Source organism: Humulus lupulus, chromosome 2, assembly GCF_963169125.1.
Source record: "Humulus lupulus chromosome 2, drHumLupu1.1, whole genome shotgun sequence".
Classification (NCBI taxonomy): Eukaryota; Viridiplantae; Streptophyta; class Magnoliopsida; order Rosales; family Cannabaceae; genus Humulus; species Humulus lupulus.
Genome location: NC_084794.1, coordinates 33,254,000 through 33,263,977, shown reverse-complemented (window position 1 = coordinate 33,263,977; position 9,978 = coordinate 33,254,000).

Sequence of the window (9,978 nt, the reverse complement as noted above, 5' to 3'; positions counted from 1 at the left end):
TCGTATCAGAACACAACCTGACAGACCCGTTCACGAAGATGCTTCCTCCAAAGCAATTTGAGGGTCATGTACGTAATATGGGATTGAGAGAAATGCCTTACTTGCTTTAAGTACAAGTGGGAGATTGCTAGGAGTGTAACCTAAAAGCATGTAAAAGACATTTGTTATTTCCGTGAATAAATAAATACAATGGTTTATTTTTATTGTTATATTTAGATTATTAAATTATTGTTTGAATAATTTTATAAATATCAGAAAAATTCCATATTCGTTATTGAGGATGTGATCTTGTATGAGTACGAGAGAATTAAGATCACATGAATGAATAAAAATAGTCAAAAACAACAAATTAAAGTTATGGAATTCTTTAATTGGGGTTGTAAGTACGTTTTGCTGATTATCATGTTGATACAAATAATCTAGATTCAGATTATTGATGTGGTAAGACATCTCGGTAAAGGTGCTTTATATAATATGATTATATATGACATGGACCGATATGAATAAAAGTCTTTATCCAAAAGCCATTTAACAATAAAGACTTGTAATTCATATTATAACTGATGATCATTTATAGATCAACCTAAATCCTGAGTGTTCATGAACTCCTGTTCATGTTTATTAAATCTTTTGATTCATTCGTTAAGGTCTCTTCATAGAATGAGGCTAAAGACTTTTGTTTTGCAGATTTAATATCATGGATGGCTTGGAACATGTATCAACATACGGAATCTAATATTTCCTAACGGATCTTATATTAGTTCCCTTAAGGGTTAATTCTAGAGCTGAATGATTTTGAGCTCAAATCTATAATTAGATTATAGATTAATTATTCACTAGTGAATTAATGGTACTTAAGGAATAAGAAGAAAATTAGAAAGGTAAAATGGTAACTCTTCCATTCTAATTTATGAACTAATTAATTAAAGGGTTGAACTATTGTAAGATGGTTATATCAATGGACGACTTAAGACAAGATTTCTGTAAAAGTATATCCATAACATAAAGAGTGCAATTCTGAAGTTATAGTGGAGAAATATTAGAATTAATAAATTAACTATTATAATTAATGAGTTTAATTATTTAGTTTCAATTTATTGGAGCTTAATGTTATAGGTCCATGGTCCCCGAAATGGCTCAAACAAACACTGACAAAGGTAAATACAAAAATGGGCAAAAATGACTTATTTGATAAGTAAAATATTTTTCTATGCATCAAACATAATTATTGTATAATTATGTGTAATTAATTATTATTTTTTTTTTTTTAAGAAAAGAAGAGCTTTATATTCAACAAACACAAAACAAATACAAACTCAGAACAAACTAGCAGCTACAACAAGCTGCCAAAAGGAAAGCAATTACAGAGAATTGATACGCCTAATTACATCTCTGTCTCTAGACTTGGACTTGGAACAATTTAATCCCTTAACTCTAGCTTTGATAGCTAATTTAATAGATGAACTAACTATCATCACTGAGTTACAACACAGATCAAAAACACATTTGTTCCGATTACACCAAACTGAGTAGATGACTGCTGAAAGAATAGCATTCCACACCTGACTCAACAGGTCAGAACAGGCTTTAGAGCTCCAAGACTTCCAGGCTTCTAAGGTCTGAGGCCAGCACCGAAAACCAGACCAAGAGCTAACTACTAGCTAAATTTTCTTAGTGAAGGTGCAGTCAAAAAAGAGATGCTGGTGGGACTCAATGGAAGTATCACAGACCGGGCACTGATAGGAGGCCAGGTCCAAAAATTTCCCCAGTTTATCTCGAGTAAGAAGATGTTCATTGATTGCTTGCCAGGAAATAAACCTATGTTTCGGGACACATAAATGATGCCAAATAGCAGAAGCATAATGAACCTCATTAGCTGTAATAAGAGAAAGATAAAGAAATTTCGCTTTGAATTTCCCTTTAGATCCCGAAGAGCTAACAGCAGCAGCATCTAAAACAGACCTCAGCTTCAATAATTTCCTAAAGTACCAGCTAGTGTCACTTAGTAAGGGAACAGACCAGAAACTTTGGCCTTTAAGGTAGATCGAGTCTATCCATTTAACCCATAAGCAATCCTTTTTGCTAGATATAGCCCAGATGTACTTTGCCATCAGCGAAATATTCCACTTCCTGCCCTCAAAAAAGCCAACTCCTCCAAACTTTTTGGGGAGACAGACTTGTTCCCAAGAAGTAAAGTGAAGTTTGCTGCGGTTCCCTTTTAATCCCCAGAGAAAGTCTCTACAATTTTTGTCTATAACATCAACAACTTTCTGAGGAAGGATGAAGATGTTCATCCAGAAATTCCTAATACCAAGAAGGACAGAATGAATAAGTTGAGCTCGACCTGCAAAAGAAAGATTTCTGCTAGTCCAGGAATGAAGGTGCCGCTAAACTTTCTCAATGATTTCCCCACAGTCTGCAGCTCTCCACTTAGTTGGTCTAAGGTGAACTCCAAGATACTTAAGAGGAAATGAGCCTTCTACCATTTGAGTAATCTCCACAAGCTGAGATTTACACTCATCTGTAATACCTCCAAAGTAAATATAAGACTTAGAATTGTTGATTGAGAGGCCAGTTGTAGCACAGAAGCTGTCAATAGCTGCCTGAGTGAGTCTCATAGAGTTCGCATTTCCCTTGCAGAAAATAACTAAATCGTCTGCGAAACAGAGATTGACAAGATTAACCTGCTTACATAAGGGATGGAAACCGAACCCTTTTTGTTTAGACGTCTGAAGTAAGAGCCGCGTCAGATACTCCATAATCAAAACAAACAAAAGAGGAGAAACCGGATCTCCTTGTCTAAGACCCTTTTCCCCTCTAAAGGTGCCATGAAGCCGACCATTGAGCATCAATATATAAGAGGTTCCCTTTAAGCAAACCAACACCCAATGAATGAACCTCGAAGGGAAACAAAGACCCTTGAGCAAGTCAGCCACAAACTGCCAATCAACTGTATCGTAAGCTTTACTGAGGTCGATCTTCATGATACATCTAGCTGAGATATTTTTCCTCGTGTACCCCTTGAGCAAGTCCTGAAATATTAGAATATTATGAGCCAAGAGACGATTTTTGATGAAAGCCCCTTGATTACTGTGGATCAAGTGAGGGAGAACTTCAGACAAGCGAGAACACAACATTTTAGAAATGCATTTATAGAGCGTATTGCAGCAAGCAATAGGTCTATAATCAGCTGCTGTTTTAGGGGAACCAGTTTTCGAAATGAGAGAGATAGTTGTCTCATTAAGAACGTTGGGAAGAACACCATCACTAAAAAAAACTTAAAACTACCATACTTATGTCACTTCCTATCTCATTCCAAAGACCTTTGAAAAAACCAGCACCAAACCCATCCGGACCTGGGCTCTTTATGGAGTGAATGCCAAACAGAGCTTCTCTAACATCTTTCTTAGAAAAAGGCCTGATTAAGTTGACTTGCTGCTGAACAGAAAGTTTCTCACCAAAACTTAGGCAATTAGTATTAATTTTCCTAGTGGCTGAGCTCTTTTTCCCCATGAAATTCCTGAAATGATTAAAATAATGCTCTACCACCTTATCATAGTCATCAATCACCTCCTCATTAACCACAAATGAAGTAATTCTATTCTCAGCCCTTCTTTTTTTCATGATTGCATGAAAGTAATGGGAGTTTTCATCATTAAATTGAAGCCAAGTGATCTTACTGGTTTGTTGGAGGAAACTGACATATCTCTTCCTGGCAAGAATAAGTTCATGAAGCTTGATCTGTTCAGTTATCTGATGCTCGGTATTGAATGGATCATTAGCTGAGATACCTTGGGCCAAATTGAAACTTTCCTTAGCTGTCTGATAGCTGTAAGGAATATCACCCATTTCCTTTTTTTTTGAATTTCTTTAGCCTGTGTTTCACCCTGTACAACTTCAAGATACTATCAGCAAGACCTGTTTTGGAGGTGGCTTTGTTCCAACTGTCAAGAACAACATCTTTAAACTTACTGTGTAACATCCAACAGTCAAAAAACCTAAAAGGCTTAATACCAATATTCCCAATAACTTGGTTCTTAATAACACAGTAACTATGATCAGACATACTATCCCATTTACAAATACCTTCTGTGTTAGGGAAGAAATCCAGCCATTTCTCATTGGTAAAGACCCTATCCAGTTTAGAATATATTCGGTCCCCTATGTCATGCTTATTGGACCAGGTAAATGAGGAACCAGCGCAGCAAAAAGCATCAACTTGGCCTAATGACAGCCAGTTTTGAGCATCCTGGACCTCCTTAGCAGTGATTGGTCTGCCTCCATTCCTGTCTTGATAACTGAACATAGCATTGAAATCTCCTACAATAATCCAAGGAAGATTCAGATAACCAATTCCAGCAAGCTTATCCCACAAATTTTTCCTGTCCAAAAGAGAGTTAGAGCCATATACAGCAGTAAGAAAGAACTCTGTAATATGACCGGAAACTCTGATTTTACAATGCACAAACTGAGTGTCTTCTCTAAGGATCTGAACTTGAACAAACTTCGATTGCCAAATAAGTAATATTCTGTAAGATAACACACTACTCGAGTAATAATCCCAGTTGGGAAAACTATTACTAATTATTCCTGCTGTTTTCTCATGGTGGACTTTGGTCTCAAAGAGAGCCCCAAAACCAATGTTATTCAACCGACACAGGTCTCGAATATCTCTCTGTTTATTACCTTTATTCATACCCCGGACATTCCAGCTAAGGATGTTGCACTTCTCCATATATACTAGAGTTAGAGGTGGTATCCAGATTCCCAATCCCTGGCTCTTGGAGCGCTGCATAACCATTTCGATTAACTGCTTTAGAAGGCTGAACAGTCTTGGATTTAGTTCCCCTCCTTCTTGGCGTTATCCACTCACCTCCTGTTCCAGTGTTCTTTGCCACTTCTATATTGTTAGGAGGAGCTTGCTTTGCACCTTTACCTTCATTAGCATTAACTGCCTTGCTTATAACATCGACTGTGTCATACGAATTTAGAGCATCCTGGGACGTTGTAGAAGTTTCAGTCACACCAGCAGCTTCCTTAGAGTCTTCCTGAGCACTAGAAGCTAGCTTATTTTCAACATTAATCTCAGCTATATTCTTACCAGAATTCATCTCTGAAGCCTTATTATCTGGGTTGGATTTTTTGACCCATAAATATCCCTTGTCTTTCGAGCAGTTCACCATAGTGTGTCCCAAACAACCACATGATTTACATTTGGAGGGAAGCCATTCATATTCCACCAATTGATCAACTAGCTGATCTCTTTCATTGACAAACGAGATAGTCTTAGGAGGGGTCTCGGAGATTTCCATGTCAACCAGAATTCTAGCAAATTTGACCATCGATCTATCACGAGTAACTTGATCAATCATTATGGGTTTGCCTAAGGTACTGACTAGAGCACTTAGACTTTTACGACCCTAATATTGAAGCCCCAAGCCATTTAATCGAACCCAGATCGGAACCGATTTCACCATCTGAACGGTGTCCATATCAGGTGACCAAGGACGGAGAACAACCGGCTTCTTGTCGAAGTGGATAACACCAGTTTCCAATACAAGATCCCTAGTAGCAACATCATGAAAACTCACCAAAGTGAACCCAGAGTTCATGCGCACTATCTTATCAATGCCAAGGTTTCCCCAGATTCTTTTAACAAATCCTTCAAATACTCTGAAGGGGGGGTTAGCACCCAACACGACACAAACAATCGAAGAGCGCCAAAAGGAGGCTTCAATCTCAATTTCATCAATGTCTAGTTTAGCTATTATTTGGTCCCCAACCTTGATAGGTTCTATGTAGTCCAAGCTAGTAGTTGGAGTTTTCACCTGGTTAGCTTTAAATTTGCTCCATACGTCTTTGGCTGAGTTCATGTAATCTGTTTTCTCCATCTCCTCAGCCCAATTCGCAGCTCTGGACGGACCAGCTATGCCCCCTGTTTCTGCTGGCAAAAGATGATCAACGAACGGTTCAGTTTCCAGCATGTCACATGGGTCATGGTATTCCTCTACACTGTTCTCCAGTACAACATGATCTCGAATTGAAGGGAGATCTGGTTTCATCTGACTGTAGTCCGGAGAAACGGCCACCGCCGTCGGCTTCGGCACCTCCTTTTTCTTCCTACCCATGGGGAAAGAGAAGAGAGAACCACACGCCCACACAAATAATTTTTATTATTCCAATTAATTAATTATTTGATTTAACAAAAATATAATTAATTTTGAATTAATTTATTTTTGGGATTTTTCGTATTTAAATAATAATAAAAATTGGGAAAAATCACATGTCATCCCTGGCATGCGGTACACGTGTAGGTCGTACTGTGAGGTTCATCCCTAAGGCGGACTCCAGGACGTTCTCCGGGCTCCTCTCTTCTATTGTTTGTAGGTCCCTCGGGTTGGCTTTGTATATGTAATGCCCCAAAATACCTAATAAGGTTTAGGACCTTGATTAGGAGGCTGGGAGGGCCATAATTGATTTATTATGTTATTAAATGATTATATGCATATTTATGTGAATTATGTTATAATATGATGATAAATGCATGCATATGGATTTATTTTTAATTATAAGGGCATTTTGGTAATTTGGCCAGTTGAGGGCGTAATTGTGTATTTTCGTGCATGTGGGTGGGTTATGAATGGTACCACATTATATGTGGATTTTTTTCATGCCTCTCGGCATGAGACAATCATTAAATGCAAGTGTTCGGTTTGGTCATAACGGGTTTAAGTTCAGGGGTCGAGGTGATTCTCAAGGTGATTTTAATGATTAGAACATTACCGAGAATTATAGGGTAATGGGATATGATTTATTGGTATTTGAGAATATTGAGAATAGCGGGAATTGGAGGGTGTTAATTAGGATTAACAAAATAGGTGCAAAAGGACGATTTTGCCATTGGTGGCTGTTAAGGTTTTATTTTAGACTTGAGGGCATTTAGGTCTTTTCACCCTTAAGGATTTATATCAGCCATTAAGGCTGCAAAAGCTTACCAAAAACGGAGTCTCACTTCCCTTCTCCCTCAATGGTCATTTCTCCCCCATTTCTCTTTGGATTTTCAAGCTCTTTTTGAGGAATCAAGCCAAGGAACCAAGCTGTGATAAGCTAGGGTTATGTTCTGCCATTGAAGAGGGTGTGTTGCTGAAATTAAGGTGAGTTTTTAGCCATTAGAACTCTTGTTTTTGCTCTGTTTTCCTAGTTGGGTTTCAGCTGGTTTTTAAGTTGGAAAGTTGGGAATTGATTGGAGTTTTGGCTAAGGTTCTTGGGGTTTTGGTGCCTAGGACATGTGGGGATGGTTTTTGGGTTCATTTGGAACTTTATTTCATGTTTGGAAGCTTTTGGTTTGGGTTAGAAATGGTGGAATCGAAGGAAGAAGTTGCTGGGCATTTTCAGGCTGGAGGTAGCGCTACAGTGCCCAGCAAGGGGTTCTACAGCACTACTTGAAGAGGTTCTGGGGTGGTTTGGTTCTGTCTTGAGCGCTGAGGCGCTAGGGGGGTAGTGCTACAGCGCTACACCATTTCTTCTTAACCCTGTTTTGAGTGTTTTTGGCTCGGGGTTTCAATCCATAAGGCCCGGGATCAAATCTACTCACTGTGTGGGTACATTTCGGGGTCCCGAGAGTGGGGTTTAGATCAAGACCCTATCTTTGTTGATTTTCATTAATCGGAGATTGTATTTGGTTATGACTAGGTGACCGCTAAGGGATTAAAGGATCGATCGTTCTCAAGGGTCGTTCTTGTTCTAATTCTCGCTCGAACCAGAGGTAAGAAAACTACACCCTGTGTATATGTGACATGCATGGTAATTCTTGATGCATGTTGAATGTCTAAATGTAATGCATGTGATGCACGAGAAACATGTGATTAGGGCTTGCTATGAATATTGAATATGAGATTGTTCAAAGCTTCAGCCTCTGTGTTTATGCATGATCCTAATTGTGCTAGCAATTGTTAAGTAAGCATGTTGAAGGCCTTGTATTCAGATATTTGACATATGATATATGTTTGGTAGCATTGCTTACTTGTGTATGGCATTGACTAGTCAGGGTTGGCACTGGTCCCGTATTACGGACCTAAGAGCTGAGAATGGCATAAGCATCATGAACGCAGGGCCGATAAAAGATTAGATCTAATCGATATCAGCGTTGAATGACTCTGGGAGCATTGATCCTGGATTGACCCTAAGGTCAATGAAAATTCTAAGCGCTTGACTAGTCTAGGACTAGTTATTCAGAGCCAGGGCCAAAGGCCTAGGTGACAGTTTGTCACATGGCTAGAGAGCGGAATCCCATGGTTGTGACTCTATGGTCATGCGATAGGTTATATTGGTGACTAGTTCATCGAGTACCTATCTTGTTCAAGCTAGTGAAATGATCACTTATCTATAAAGCCTCGGTGACCCTATCGTCACATGGCTAATGGGAACGGAACCCACCTTAGTGACTATTACCAATGTCACTCTTCTATTTAGGGCTATAAGTCTGGTATGGTTACCAAAGCCACTAGTGTTAAATCATTATTCTGATTAGGATTGACTTGATAGTCATCCACTTAGGAGGGTAGGATTCCTTATCATGGATACCCATCATTACATAGATTTATTTGCGTGCTTGAATAGGGCTATATTTGTTATGTGTGTGCTTATGATTTGATGACATGTTATTACTGATCATGAGCATATTAAGTTTTCTTGTTGGGCTTCGGCTCACGGGTGCTATGTGATGCAGGTAAAGGCAAAAGAAAGTTGGACCATCCTTGAGCTGGAGAGCTTAGGTGACGACGTGTACATATGCAGCAGCTCGACCGCCACGACCGAGGGTTGAAAAAGGAACTAGGGTTAAACCCTGTTTTGCCGCTTAGATCGGCCAGTTGTAAATATTTTCTTGTAATTTAAATTATATTTTTGGGATCCCAATGTATACAGTAAACGTTCTAATGAGACGTTATATCTTAACCAATATTTTTAGTCCTTAAACCGCTAATCATACTTAGTTACACGATTTTGGCCAAAGGACTCGATTAGCGAGTTTAGCACTGTTTATAAGACACACCGTAACGGTCTCTGGAGTTTAGGGCGTTACAGTAGATGTGCTCCACCACATGGTTCGTCGTGTCATAGAGAGTCCCCCGAAAAGTATCGGGGGTCTTCTCCAAATCCTGAGGATTAACTGAGATGCACACGGTGATGGTGGGGACAATAGGTGTTGTGGGAACATCTTATATTGTCTAATCCCATGCAGGAGCAGGTGGAAATCGAGGAGGAGGCGAAAGAGGACCCCTTTTTTCTGTTGCAATGGGAGTCGGAGCTGCCGAGCTCATGCCTTTCCCCTTAGCCAGAGATTTGGAAGTATTCTCTGTCGCAAGGGGCGTCTTCTTTGCTGTGTACTGGGGTTTCTTTACGACAGGCCCCGAGCTGGTTTTTCCCTCCTGGAAAATCGTGCGGATGTTGGGAGCTCCTGGCTGTGACATTTCTTTGCCTGAAAAGAATGAGAAGGAAGTTAATATACAAGTAAAGTCGTTAGTTTACATAAAAGAAATAAATTAAAGTTCTACCCTCCGGGCTAGGGGATGAGTCTATTGTCACGACCTCCAGCCTTAGGACTGCTGGAGGAGAGAGGGAGTCTAAGTCTACAATTTCTTGAATTATGGGAGGTTCAGGCTTAAATCCTACCTCGGGGCTAGACTCATCTACATATTGCCTAAATCCAAGGGCAAAGATGCCTTGGAGCAAAGAAGGCCACGACCTACAGTTGGTCTCATATTCCTCAAAAATAGCTGACCTAAAGGTTGAAGTGTTGTCTAATACAACAGTACCCTTAGGATAACCCATATCATAACGTAACACTAGATGATCCACACACTGGAGCAGGATTAGGTTGCGATTTGGATTACTAGGATGGCGGTGAACGAGCTGGTTGGGGTTAAATCTAACTAACCTAAAATCAGCGACAACCCTGTCTAGTTCCTTAAAGGGATA